The sequence below is a fragment of the Chlorocebus sabaeus genome, chromosome 25 (assembly GCF_047675955.1).
Source record: "Chlorocebus sabaeus isolate Y175 chromosome 25, mChlSab1.0.hap1, whole genome shotgun sequence".
Taxonomy (NCBI): Eukaryota; Metazoa; Chordata; class Mammalia; order Primates; family Cercopithecidae; genus Chlorocebus; species Chlorocebus sabaeus.
The window spans coordinates 84,523,104-84,537,345 of NC_132928.1; the positions used below are offsets into that span (position 1 = coordinate 84,523,104).

At 40.9% G+C, this 14,242-nt stretch overlaps 1 protein-coding gene across 3 annotated transcripts in view; it reads left to right on the top strand.

Annotated features, from left to right (window-relative positions):
- Positions 1 to 81: 81 nt before the first annotated feature.
- CNST (consortin, connexin sorting protein) overlaps positions 82 to 14,242 on the top strand; it is a 116,025-nt gene continuing 101,864 nt past the window's right edge. Inside the window, exon 1 of one of the 3 annotated variants that reach the window (XM_007990031.3) lies at positions 82 to 305. The gene's annotated coding sequence lies outside the window, so the exon portion shown is untranslated. Of the gene's footprint in view, positions 306 to 3,460; positions 3,552 to 14,242 lie in introns of those variants that run through there. The other 2 variants (XM_007990032.3, XM_073011914.1) reach the window with 2 other exon arrangements.

Below are 14,242 nucleotides of genomic sequence, written 5' to 3' on the forward strand. Positions count from 1 at the left end.
GAGGAGAGCGACAGACCATCCGGTTGGTGTCCGGACTCGCACTCTATGGTTGTCCGCGCTCTGCGCTTCCTCTCTAGCCGCCAGTGCTCTATGCTCCGCGGTCGCGGGCGGCCAGCCTCCAGCCGGCCAGCCGCGAGGGGTGCGCAGAGGGAGGCGGGGCGGAAAGGCGAGAGGTGTCTCCTCCACCGGAGCCACGGGAGACCCGAGCAAGCTCCGTGACAGCACGTCGGCCGCCATGTCGCCGAGTGGGGCTGGAAACAGACCCGGCGCCCAGCGGTAGCCCTCCTTGCGCCTCCGATTCCCAGGTGAGGAGAGGAGGAGCGGGATGCAGGGGCACCCGCCGGCTCCTGGCCGGGATGGAGAGGCTTTCGGAAGCCCCTCGCTCCTCCCCCTGCGCTGTCCTCCTCCAGCCGCGCTGCCTCTGCCCTCCCGGTGAGGTGTAGCCCGGTCCCCTCACCTCCTCCGCCTCTCAGGTCGCCTGTTTTCCTCTCCTTTCTCAGCTGCTGTGGGTCTCCTGTTGCTGCGCGTCGCGCCAATTTCTCTCTCCCTGGGGGACTAGCGCCAGAAGTCGTTCCTCGCCCAGCTCCTGGAGGAGCCTGCGGCTTCCACGGTCTCCATTCCTGTCTGTTCCGTGGCCCACAGCCCGCTCTCCCCACCCTGGTGGATGGTTTTCATTCCCTCCCCACACCTGGTCCCCCCCATCACCACCACTTTGGTTGTCAAGAACCGCCTGGTGTCTCCTTTCCTTTCCTCTTTCTGGGCCAATATTTTCCTTAATTTTTTCAGTTTGTGTGTTTGAAAGACTTAAGATTAAAAATGAAGAATTAAAAGCTTACAGTTCCTTTCTCAGCTTAACAAGATTAACACTTTAGGATGCTTATTTTATTCCTTATGTAAACTTAGTCAGACACATCCTACTGTGGAATGCGATTTAAAGACCCAATTTTGAAGACTAAAAATAGCATGCTGTAATGGAAATTTTGGCAGTCTTTTTTTTTTTTTTTTTTTTTAACCTATTGGGCAATGTTAGAAGACATGGTTCTTTGAGAGTGTTTTCGGTGTTTCAGGATCAAACTTAGAAAGAGCTTTTACCCATTATCCTTACTACCAAGGCAAGAAACGGCAGCCAATGAACTCCGTGTCTCAAAATACGTACAATCCTTTCTGCTTACTCTACTGAGAGCGTAATTGAGTTTGGCATTTAACTGCACAAGGGAAAGGTTCCTAAGGAATGTATCACCTAGCAAATAGTCTGAGGATTATACTCATGAAGCTCAAACGGATAAGGAATTGACAACCAAGTATGACCTTTTGTGGATTATAAATTCGTTAGGACATCGTAGAAAATATCTCATCAACTGTTTGTTGTACAAACTCTGGGGACTCACTCATTGGTTTTAATTTCCTTACATTCTTTTTTCGTATAGTTTTCTCACTGACAATTTTCTAGAAATGACTTTGCATCCCCTGAACCTGTCCCCATTACTGAGCTGCCTCCCCCTCTCCCCTTAAAAAACATTTTCATAGATTCAGAAATACACTTTTTTCCCCCCCTCCAGAACCTGGAGTCCTAAATATTTTTAAATCAGATGAAATAGAGTTATGTCTGTATGGTTCACTCATGGAAATGTGTCGTTGAATTTCTTACTTTTTAAATATACTTTTAAAAAAACATTGTGGTGGTTGGGTATGGTAGTTCATGCCTGTAATACCAGCATTTTGGGAGGCCAAGGTGGGAGGATCACTTGCAGCTGGGAGTTCGAAGCCAGACTGGGCAACATAGACTCTGTCTCTTTAAAAAAAAAAAGAAAAGAAAGAAAAAAGAGAGAAAAAGAAAAATAAACACATTGTGGTTTTTTTAAAAAAACCGTATTTTAAAATGCACTGTCTTATTTCATAATGTTTGTGAACCAAAGTTAGCCTACTGAGTCCTAGAAAAACTGATGTCATTTTTACTTTTGCTTTTGGGTGTTATTCTTTTGGTTTTGGGAAGGAGAATTACATTGTAATATTCCCTTTTTACAGTGTTGGTGGTTCACTTGTTTGTAATTGAAGGTACTTAAATAATAAAAAGACAGATTTTTGTACATCTTATTTTTTTCTGAGGTCCCAGGTGCTAAGAATGTTGATTTCACCTTAAAGATGAACTTTACGATCAGGGTTTAGACATACTTTACTAGAAACACTCGATTGGTGTGCAGTATTTCCCATCTTTTTTCTTAAGAAGTGTGGTTTTCTATCCCGTGCTGTTTGTACCTTTTTGAAGTAATTTTTTTTTTTTTTTTTTTTTGAGATAGAGTCTACTCTCTCACCCAGGCTGGAGTGTAGTGGTGCAATCTTGGCTCACTATATAACCTCCACCTTTCAGGTTCAAGCAGTTTCTCCGGCCTCAGCCTCCGGAGTAGCTGGGATTACAGGCACCTGCCACTATGCCCAGCTAATTTTTGTGTTTTTAGTAGAGACGGGGTTTCACCATGTTGGCCAGGCTGGCCTTGAGCTACCGACCTCAGGTGATCCCCCGACCTCGGCCTCCCAAAGTGCTGGGATTACAGGCATGAGCCATCACACCCAGCCTCTTTTGGCTTTTAAATGACAGCCGAAATTGGGAAATGCCAAGCAATAGTCCTTGCTTGCTGTCAGAATTGAGGTTGTAGGTCTGTAGCAGCAGTGTTCCATAGAAATACAATGCAAGCTGTATAAGTAATTTAAAATTTTCTAGTAGTGATATTAAGAAAGTAAAAAGAAACGGTAAAATTTTAGTAGTATATTTTGTTCAATCTTATTTATGTTATTTTAGCATGAAATCAATTTTAAAAGTTAATGAGCTATTTTACATTGTTTCATACTGAATCTATAAACTCTGGTGTGTATTTTATACTTAGAGCACATCTGAATTTGAAGAAGCCACATTTCAAGTGCTCAATAGTCACATGTAGCTAAATGTTACCTTTCTGAGCAGCGCATATGATAGATCCTCACATGGTTTTTAAGCTGTCTTCCTACACGGAGAGTCTGATTCTGTGGGGTAAATGAAAAACTCCTCTTCCTGAAGTGCTGTGGTATTCAATTTGAGAAGTTTCTATGCAGGAAGAGAGTTCTAAGTCTCTTCCTCTTAGTGTTTTTGTTTTGTTTTGTTTTGTTTTGATGGTTTTGAGACCGATTCTCACTCTGTTGCCCAGGCTGGAGTGCAGTGGCAGTCCCTGAGCCCTAAACTCCTGGGCTCAAATGATCCTTCCACCTCAGCCTCCCAAAGTGTTGAGATTATAGGCATAGCCACCATGCCCAGCCTCTTTCTCTTAGTGTTGACTGTGTTAATGCTGAGCCCCATGCTTGTTTCGTGAGGCTCCTAAGATGAATAGTGTTCAGTCATTTCCTGGTGTGTCATTGTTAGTAGTTATTTACATCTACACGTCAACAGTATGTGGAGGCACAGTGTGAGTTTCTGTCTACTAAATTGTAGGGAGAACTTGAGGACCTACAACAAGATTGAACTTTATTGTGAACAGATAGAGTACCTGTTGTTGCTGAGTTATTTTCTGAATCAGTTTCAGGTAAGGCTAAGAGTTTTATAAATGTGCTTCTTTATATCCTGGTGTTTCTTATCAAGGGAAAGATCAAATCTTTGAGCGACATTTAGAAAGGAAGAGAGTAAGTTTTATGGCTGTAGAATGCTGGGAGCCTGAGTAAAGTAAAAGATTAACTTGCTTATGGTGGTTTAGGGAAATTTAAAAGAAAAGATGGCAGTTTTTATATAAAGCAACTGACATACTGTCTTCATACGTGCCTTAAGTTGTTTTTGCAACAAGCTTGGTGATTTACATAGAACCTTCTCTGGTTCAGAGCTGCTGTAACAAAGGTAGCTCTAAAGCCAGTTAACCTCCTTGGGGATCAGTCAGACCCATGGTTGTTCCTGTCTTGACCTCTGTGCTCTGATAAACTTCCCTAAATACTACTTTAGCTGCAGTGTGTTACGTCGACATCAATAGCAAAATTAGCCTGAAGGCCTAATTAATATTTCATGTAGTTTAATACAGGAAACATGCCCTCTTCTCAACCTTTATGGTATGAAGAAATTTTAAATTACCTGGTCACTGAACAAACTCCCTCTGTCAAATATAGTCATGATAGACCTGGCACAATGTAGGGACTATGGGGAGTGTTAGAGGATCAAAGACAGAACTGGGGAAGGGGTATAGTTATTGGATGTTGCTTGTTTTGTGAACGATGTGAGGATGTTCTATAAGAAAATAATGTTTGCATTTAAATTTAAAACTAGATAGCCATTTATTGACACCCTTTTAGTTGGATAAGAGAGAAAATACATTGCTTGGTTTCTACAAGTGAGTCTTAGCAAATTTATTGCAGTTATTTTAGGAAGAGTAATTGGTAGTGCAGTAATCTTCAGTTTTTAAAAAACCCTGATAAGGTTTAAATGGGCTTTAAAAGCATTATATGCTTATTGAGAAATTGTAACAATGTATGTGTGTCTTGATACTGTTATGTAACCTTTCCAGTTTAGGGCCTTCAAGATTCATGTGAATACAGGCTTTCCTTTATGTAGGACTCATTCTCATGGGGGAAATTATATATCCTTTCAGGGAATAATTTTGTTTTTTAAGCATTTGAGATAATTGTAATATTCTTTAAAGAACACATCTTTAGCAGAATTCTGAAGTCTTATAATAGCTTGAGATTTCTTAAATTGTTTTTATCGTTTTTGAGACAGTGTCTGTCCTTTTTGAGACAGTGTCTTGCTCCATCGCCCAGGCTGGAGTGCAGTGGTGCCAGATCTTGACTCACTGCAACCTCCAGCTCCCGGGTTTATGTGATTCTCCTGCCTCAGCCTCCCAAGTAGCTGGGATTACAGGCGTGTGCCACCATACCCAGCTAATTTTTTGTATTTTTAGTAGAGGCAGAGTTTCACCATGTTGGCCAGGCTGGTTTCAAACTCTTGACCTCAAGTGATCCACCCATCTCGGCCTCCCAAAGTGCTGGGATTAAAGGCATGAGTGAACAAACTCCTTCTGTCAAATATAGTCATGATAGACCTGGCACAATGTAGGGACTATGGGGAGTGTTAGAGGATCAAAGACAGAACTGGGGAAGGGGTATAGTTACTGGATGTTGCTTGTTTTGTGAGCGATGTGTGGATGTTCTATAAGAAAATAATAATGTTTTCATTTAAATTTAAAAACTAGATAGCCGTTTATGGATAAACGGCTATCTAGTTTTTATTTTAGTTTTGAGATCCTGCTCTTTAACATTTTGGAGATGGAAACTTTTTGCCATATACCCTCCACCCGTCCATCTCTTAGGACTTCCTGTTTTTCATCGTCATTAGCCATGTGGAAAGGAAAGACAGTTTGTGCCTATCGAAATACTGACAAATCAGTATCTTGTCAGTATTTTGTCAAATCTCAAACTAAAATTCCTTTTAGACTGAGAAAAATTCTGAAACAGTAAATGGTAAATTTTGTCACATTTATTTACTTATTTTAGAGATGAGGTCTCACTATGTTGCCCAGATTAGCCTTGAACTCCTGGGCTCAAGTGATCCTCCTGCTGTAGCCTCCTGAGCTGGGACTACAGGCATGTGCCACACTGTCTGGTTAGTCACCCTTCATCGACATTTCGGCATTTGATATTTAAACTGACAGTATCTAGGCAATTATAGAAATTAACATTATTTTGCAATTGACATATGTATTAAATTTTCTTATGAGAATAGTTGCCCTGTTTTTTTCCTGGAGAGCCACTACCTGATTAAATAATTACATATTTTTTTCTATCTTAGCTGCATTTTGAAAACTCAGTGAGGCCGGGCGCCGGTGGCTCACGCCTGTAATCCCTGCACTTTGGGAGGCCGAGGCGGGCGGATCACGAGGTCAGGAGATCGAGACCATCCTGGCTAACACGGTGAAACCCCGTCTCTACTAAAATACAAAAAATTAGCCGGGCACGGTGGCGGGCGCCTGTAGTCCCAGCTACTCGGGAGGCTGAGGCAGGAGAATGGCACGAACCCGGGAGCGGAGCTTGCAGTGAGCCGAGATGGTGCCACTGCACTCCAGCCTGGGCGACAGAGTGAAGACTCTGCCTCAAAAAAAAAAAAAAAGAAAAAAGAAAACTCAGTGAATTAGGTTACTGTGGTTTTCTAATTTGAATGAAGGTAAAGTAACCTTTAAAAATACTTTTTGGCCAGTCTCAGCCATGCCTGGGACTCGTGCCTGTAGTCCTAGCTACTCTAGAGGCTGAGGTGGGAGGATCACCTAAGCACAGGAGGTCGAGGCCGCAGTGAAGCATGACTGCTCCACTGTGCTCTGCACTCCAGCCTGGGTGACAGAGTAAGACCCTGTCTCAAAAATGCACAAATACATGAATTAAATAAAGTACTGTTTATGTTACAGAGTTTGAAATAAGTTATTAAAAAATTTGGGAATTTTATAAGATCAAATGCTGCTCTTGAGTATTGGGTAACATACTGCTTATATTTTGATTTTTTGTATGCATTATCTTTGTTCATTATTTTTCTCTTTTGCAGCTGTTAGTATACAACTGAATCTTAAAAATAATTTTTAGATGAACTGAAAAACGTTACCTAAGATTTTTCAGTGAGGATTTATTTTTGTGAAAATTTGTGTGGTTTATTATTTAAATAGAGATGAGATCTCACTATCTTGCCCAGGCTAGTCCTGAACTCCTGAGCTCAAGTGATCCTCCTGCCTTGGCCTCCCAAGGTACTGGGATTATAGACATGAGCCATCGCTCCCAGCCAAAAATGTGTTTTATTTGTTGAATAATAAATAGGGGAGTTATTTATTTTTGTGTCAGGTATGTGGTTTTTCTAATTATTAATTTTTTAGAAAAACAGAAGCAGGGTTTCGCCATGTTGCCCAGGCTGGTCTTGAACAGGCTGGTCTTGAACTCCTGAGCTCAAGCAGACTGCCTACTTCAGCCTCTCAAAGTGTTGGGATTACAGGTGTGAGTCACCGCACCAGGCCTGAGTTAATTGTTTTTACCTCATGAAGCAACAAAGAACATTTTAGATTTTTTTTTTCCACTTGTGAAGCATGAAAAAGTTTACTTAGATTGGGTCTTTTAAGAATTCATGTAAACAACATGATTTCCTCCCTCAGAGTCAACTCAGATGAAAAGAGGGGTGGACATTTGTGCAAATTATTCTGGTTATAATTATTGTGAAATTTAGTTTCCTGGAAAAGTCATTATTGATACCCATTTGTGGCATCTTAATTCAAATTCAGCCATCAGGCTTTATTTTAAATAATTTACACAGTAATCTCTAGATTATTTTTGCTACAAGTATTTTAAAAACTTTGTTGTTGAGTTCTTTGCCATGCCAATTAGAGTTATATCTGTAGCATTGGATAAGCACTGTAAAGAGCCAAAATTAGAAGTAATGCCCTTTGTCTTCCCTATTTTAATCAGGTGATATATGTTTTGTGACTCGGAAGAGAGAAGATAGTCTGTCTTATTAGTATTACATTTGAACTCTCTCTCTTTTTTTTATTATACTTTAAGTTCTAGGGTACATGTGCACAACGTGCAGGTTTGTTACATATGTATACATGTGCCATGTTGGTGTGCAGGACCCGTTAACTCGTCATTTACATTAAGTCTATCTCCTAATGCTATCCCCCCCCGAACTCTTGTTTTAAAATTAATATAATAGATCATATATTCACCAAAGCTCATCTTTTCTCTAGCCAGAGAAAGATGTATTTCAAAATAACCTAAAGTAAAATAGTATTTAATTCAAGAAGTGAGTTTTTATTATCTCAGGTGACCTCTCGGTTGGTTATAGTTTCATGCACTCTGAGGCCTATGGGCTTTTTATCCTTCCTTTCTCACTGTATAGCTGGGGAAAACCTAGGGATTGCCCAGTTTCAAATGCCAACAGAGCTTTAACCTATGTGTCCTTGGCTTGCCTTCCCTGAAGCCTCAAAGAGTATAGCTGTGAGTGCAAAAACCTTATGAGCAGAAATTCTGCTCCAGGAACACGTATCTAGGCTGAGGAAACATATTCTAAGAATATCTGTTTTGTAACTGAAGCTTCCATGTACTTGTGTAATGCTTTGTGTAAAACCACGTACTTTGTATAGCCTTTGCCGGAGAGTTTCCATTTTCCTCCAACTCTTCAGTGTAAGTGAAAAACTGGGCCCAGAATGTCTCTATAGATTCTTCGGCCTTCCCTCACCTTTTAGTTTTTTCCGTGTAAAGCTGACAGGTCCGAATAGGTCATATTTTATTAGAAACTTGAAAGTGGTGGGGGATAGAAGTGCAAATCTTATTCTTTGCCTCTTTTTTCCTTCTTGATTACAAAGTAATGATGCTCGGCCGGGCGCGGTGGCTCAAGCCTGTAATCCCAGCACTTTGGGAGGCCGAGACGGGCGGATCACGAGGTCAGGAGATCAAGACCATCCTGGCTAACCTGGTGAAACCCCGTCTCTAGTAAAAAATACAAAAAAATAGCCGGGCGAGGTGGCGGGCGCCTGTAGTCCCAGCTACTCGGGAGGCTGAGGCAGGAGAATGGCGTGAACCCGGGAGGCGGAGCTTGCAGTGAGCCGAGATCCGGCCACTGCACTCCAGCCTGGGCGACAGAGCGAGACTCCGTCTCAACAACAACAACAAAAAAAGTAATGATGCTCCAAATATTTTTTTAAAAGGTCAGTACATTTTAACTTGAGGAAAACATGGTTATTCAAAAATTAGTGTTTTTTCTTTTCCTTTAAAAAAATTTTTTTTAGAGACAGTGTGTTGCACTGTCGCCCAGGTTGCTATCCAGTGGCATGATTATAGCTCCGTGCAGCCTCAGACTCCCGGACTCAAGCAGTCCTCTCACTTCAACCTCCCTAGTAGCTGGGACTGCAGGTGTGCACCACCATGCCCAGCTAACTTTTATTTTTTAAGCTTTTTGTAGAGATAGGTCCTCCCTGTGTTGCCTCAGCTGGTCTAGAACTCATGGCCTCTTCCAGGAGCGATCCTCCTGCCTTGGCCTCCCAAAGCACAATACGTGTATTTTTCCGAGGGAACTCTCAGGTCTCATCAGATTTTTCAAGGAGTCTGTTACTCAGTAAAAAGACAAGAGCCACAGCAGCAATTCGACTTAGTTGGTTACTGTGTGTCTTTCTAAATTTATCTTATGAGCCGCTATGGTTTTATAAGGATTCCTGTGTAAAAGCATCGTTTTTAGTAGTATTTTATTTAAAACAAAAATAATTTAATAGATTATGGGCCAGACCTGGTGGCTCACGCCTGTAATCCCAGCACTTTGGGAGGCCAAGGCGGGCGGATCACGAGGTCAGGAGATGGAGACCATCCTGGCTAACACGGTGAAAGCCCGTCTCTACTAAAAATACAAAAAAATTAGCCGGGCGAGGTGGCGGCGCCTGTGGTCCCAGCTACTTGGGAGGCTGAGGCAGGAGAATGGTGTGAACCCGGGAGGCGGAGCTTGCAGTGAGCCGGGATCGCACCACTGCACTCGAGCCTGGGCAACAGAGGGAGACTCCATCTCAAAAAAAAAAAAAAGATTATGAAGAAAAGTCATGGTGAGTCAAAGAACAAATCTGAACAAATCTTCCTCAAGTATTTTATTTATTTATCTATCTATTTATTTATTTTTGAGATGGAGTCTTGCTCTGTTGCCCAGGCTGGAGTGCAATGGCATGATCTTGGCTCACTGCAGCCTCCGCCTCCCGGGTTCAAGTGATTCTCACCTCAGCCTCCCAAGTAGCTGGGATTACAGGTGCCCGCCACCAAGCCAGGCTAATTTTTGTACTTTCAGTAGAGATGGGGTTTCAGCATGTTGGCCAGTCTGGTCTTGAACTGCTGACCTCAAGTGATCCCCCTGGCTCGGCCTCCGAAAGTGCTGGGATTACAGGTGTGAGCCACTGCGTCTGGCTCCTCAAGTATTTTTTGCCTTGTATCTTTTATACCTTTAGGAATTACTCTTTATATTTTTCTAGTACCTTGTGGGGTATTTTTTTTTTAAATCATTTGTTTGTCCTCTGTACATTTTCTAGAAAAGTGAATAATTATTGTGGTTGAGTTTTTGCTGCAAGTCCAAAGACTTATTCACAGACCTGGAATTAGGGTAAAGGCAACTGCTGTTTTGTGATGATGAGAAGAATAGGTCCATAGAGGGCTTGATTGTACAGACATGTTCCCTGATGAATAAGGAATGGGTGAGAAACTGGGTACAGGTAGAAAAATTATCCTTGAAGAGTGGATAGAAACATTCTTCTGCTGAGATGGAGGTGGAGCTTCTATTTACTTGTCCAGCTGAGACTCTGCTGAGGCGGGAATGGGCAGGCAGGGGACTGGAGACTGGTGATGAAGGCTGAGAATAGCTCTGGAGGAAGGGCATCTGGCCAGCATTAAGGTTCCAGCTGAGGTTTCATGGATACCGCTTGGAGAGAGTTATTCATTTGTGTAGTTGTGATGCTCTTTAGCAATAGATTGCAGATTGGCGATAGGAGCAGAAAACATAGTTAGATTGATCGGGGCTGGTGGTTTATAGGGTGAGTGCAGTAGAAGTATAAGAAGACTAACGAGTAGCAAGAGATGATACGTGGATTCGATACTAGATAGGAAAGGAAGTCGTGCCAGGATGAGGCTGACTAACGTGACCAAAACATTGGCAGGAGTTCGGCACTCTTGTGTTGAACAGCTGGGGTGATGGCTTGAGAGCAATCAAGGAATAGGAGTTTAGAGCCAGATAAAAGGATATGGATAGTGGGATGTTGTTGAGACTCATCTGAATTGAACAGATTTGTTCTGTTTATTTTGCTATTCAGTAACAACATAAGACTGGAGTAACGCTGGCTAAGTGACCAGACCATAGGATATTATTATAGATTTTTGAGACACAAAAAATTATTCATTCCACAAGTATGTGAGGTCATTGCTTTTATTATGCAAAACAGAAAGATAATATTTTCTGAAGGTTAATCTGCCTCTGATATGCAGGATGGATTGAAAGGGATATGTGAGAAAATGAAAGCCTTAATTAAAAGTAAACATCAGCCTAAACTCTTTGAAATTATAACCTCTGAAATGATAGAATTAATGAGTTTTTGCTTTGTGTTCACAAGAAGAGAAGAAATAAGCTAGTGAACTCCTGGCTTAGGTTTTGTAATTTTTAAAATTGTGTTTGCCATATAGATTTTATGTTCTTTATCCTACTCAAATTCATAAATTAATTTTAATTTATTGATAATCCATTTAACCTATACACTATGATATACATATGCAAGAAAATATGTCATGTTAGTGTATAATTTTGAAATATGGTAGATTTTGAATGACTGTTGAAACCCAACATTCCTATTAGCTTCATGGCTAATGTCATGAATGACTTTATATAGATTTGTTTTAATTTTTTTAAGAAAGAAACAGGAAATATATATGAAGAGTCTTTTGGTTAGTATAATTTATAATTCATTTGGTATATATTGTATAGAATTTTATTTCTTCATTTTACTAGAATTTTAAATGCCACCTCTTTTGACTTAGGGTTCAGTAAACCTATTGTGAAAAGTTGTGAAACAGTTTGGATGAGTTACTTTTTAAGATCTACATAGTTCCACTATAGAGGTCTCCACTTTGTGCCCTGGAAAACTGGTTTTGTAGGAATTCCTGTTTCTGTAGGTTATTGGCAATTACAGCAAGAGTCTCGGTGGTGCTCTAAAATAGGGTCCTAAGCAGTGGATATCTACTAAAATGGTTGATAAATACACTTTCTAAAAGAAAAAAACCCACACAGTTATTACATAAGATAACACATGTCAAAGTGACTGTCCACAGTGTGTGGCACACAGACAGCACTTAGTAAATGGGTGTTTTGTTTTTAATTTGCTAAACTTTTGTTATTACTTTATATTTATTTGGGTTATTTTCTTTCTAAAGAGGGGAATAATATTAATATTTAAATGACCTGCATAACATTCTTAGTGATTAAAAATAAACTTTTATGTCCTTGGTTCAATGATTTAAAAAATGTGTTTGAGTATAAAATCTTACATTTAAATGTGCAAAATACAGAAAAGTACAAAAATAAAAACTCGTGAGACCTGATTGTTTAAACGTGTGTAGCACATATTGAATTCCCATCAACTAAGAGGAAAAAGTGTTAACATTTTGGTATATTTATTTTCAGTCTCTTTGGAGTGTGTGTTTTTACATAGTTGAGGTCATATTTACAATTTGTTTTAGATTCTTCTTCTCTTATTATGGACACATAATGTATATTTTTTGTACTTTTATAACATGATAAACATTTCCCTATTATTGAACATTTGTTTTCAGTTTTTTCCTCACTGCCACAGTGGTCTTATGTGTTCTCGTGTTGCTATTTAATAATAAAGAAATACCTGAGACTGGGCAATTTTAAAGGAAAGAGGTTTATTTGGCTCACACTTCTGCAGGCTGTATGGGCATGACATCACTCAGCTTCCGAGGAGGCCTGAGGGAGCTTTTACTCATGGTGGATGCTGAAATGAGAGCGGGCACATCACATGGTGAGAGCAGGAGCAGGCCCAAGCAGGATGTGCTACACACGTTTAAACAGTCAGGTCTCAGGAGAACTCACTATCGCGAGGACAACAGCCAAAGAGATGGTGCTAAACCATTCATGAGAAATCCACCCCTACTGTTCAGTCAACAATCAGGTCTCACGAGAACTCACTCACTATCACGAGAACTCACTCACTATCACGAGAACTCACTCACTATCGCGAGGACAGTGGCCAAAGGGATGGTGTTAAACCATTCATGAGAAATCCACCCCTACTGTCCAGTCAACAATCAGGTCTCACGAGAACGCACTCACTATCATGAGAACTCACTCACTATCACGAGCACTCACTCACTATCACGAGAACTCACGCACTATTGCGAGGACAGTGGCCAAAGGGATGGTGTTAAGCCATTCATGAGAAATCCACCCCTACGGTCCAGTCACCTGCCACCAGGCCCCACCTCCAATACTGAGGATTACAATTCCACATGAGATTTGTGGGGGGAAATATATAAACTATATCACTTCGGATAAGCTATTTAGCTTCCTTTCCCCTTAGTTTTCACATTTATAAATGTGGGAAATAATACTTCCTAAGAGTTATGAGGATTAACTGACATAATGTATATAGCACATGTAGAGCAGTCCTTGAAATAAGCCTGTAAAATATTGCCGCTGTGTTCATCTTTGTGCACAGAGGATCTCCTCTTTTTTCCTTTTCATGGCTACTGAAAAATTTTTTAGCATAAATCCCGCAATAATAAAAGGACTTAATTGTTTTAATCTTACTGCATATTGCAAAATCATTTTCTGATAAGTTATGGCAGTTTACATTCCTCTTGAGCAGCATGAGACTGTGAATATTTAATCGAACCCTCACCAGTATTACATATTCTCATTTATTAATTCATTTATTGTAGAATTAGGGTCTTGCTTTGTTATATAGACTAGAGTATAGTGATGTGATCATAGCTCATTGTAGTCTCAAACTCCTGGGCTTAAGCAATCCTCTAGCCTCATCTTACAGAGTAGCTGGGACTATAGGTATACACCACCACAACCAGCTAATTTTTTTTTTTTTTTTGTGACAGAGCCTTGCTCTGTCGCCCTGGCTGGGGTATAGAGACCACTGCTCACTGCAGCCTCGACCTCTTGGGCTCAAGTGATCATCTTACTTCAGCCTCACAAGTAGCTGGATCACATGCATGTGCCACGAACGTCTGGTTAATTTTTTATTTTTTTGTAGAGACAGGGTCTCACCTTGTTGCTCAGGCTGGTCTCAAACTCCTGGGCTCAAGTGATCCTGCCACTTCAGCCCCCAAAGTGCAGGTATTACAGGTATGAGCCACTGTGCCTGGCTCATGTTCTCATTTTTTAAAATCCTTGTTTGAGAGGCAAATAAATTGCCCATTTTAGTTAGAGAAGGAGATTTATGGAAGACTAGTAGAGGATAAAGTTAGAGAGCTGGTTTGTTGAGATACTGGAGGTACTTAAGAGTTGGGACTGTGTTGGGTGTCGTGACCCTCACAGTTCTCCATAAGGACTTGAACTGGATTAAGGGCACCATGAGTCTAAAGGCAGGTCCAGTAGGCTCCACCTTCCCCATCCAGCCAAACCTGGTGACCTCAGTTTCCTGTAAAAATTTCTTGTCTTTGTATCTGAAATACTGTTACATCCCACTTCTTCTTTTTCATCTATCTAATCTTTCTT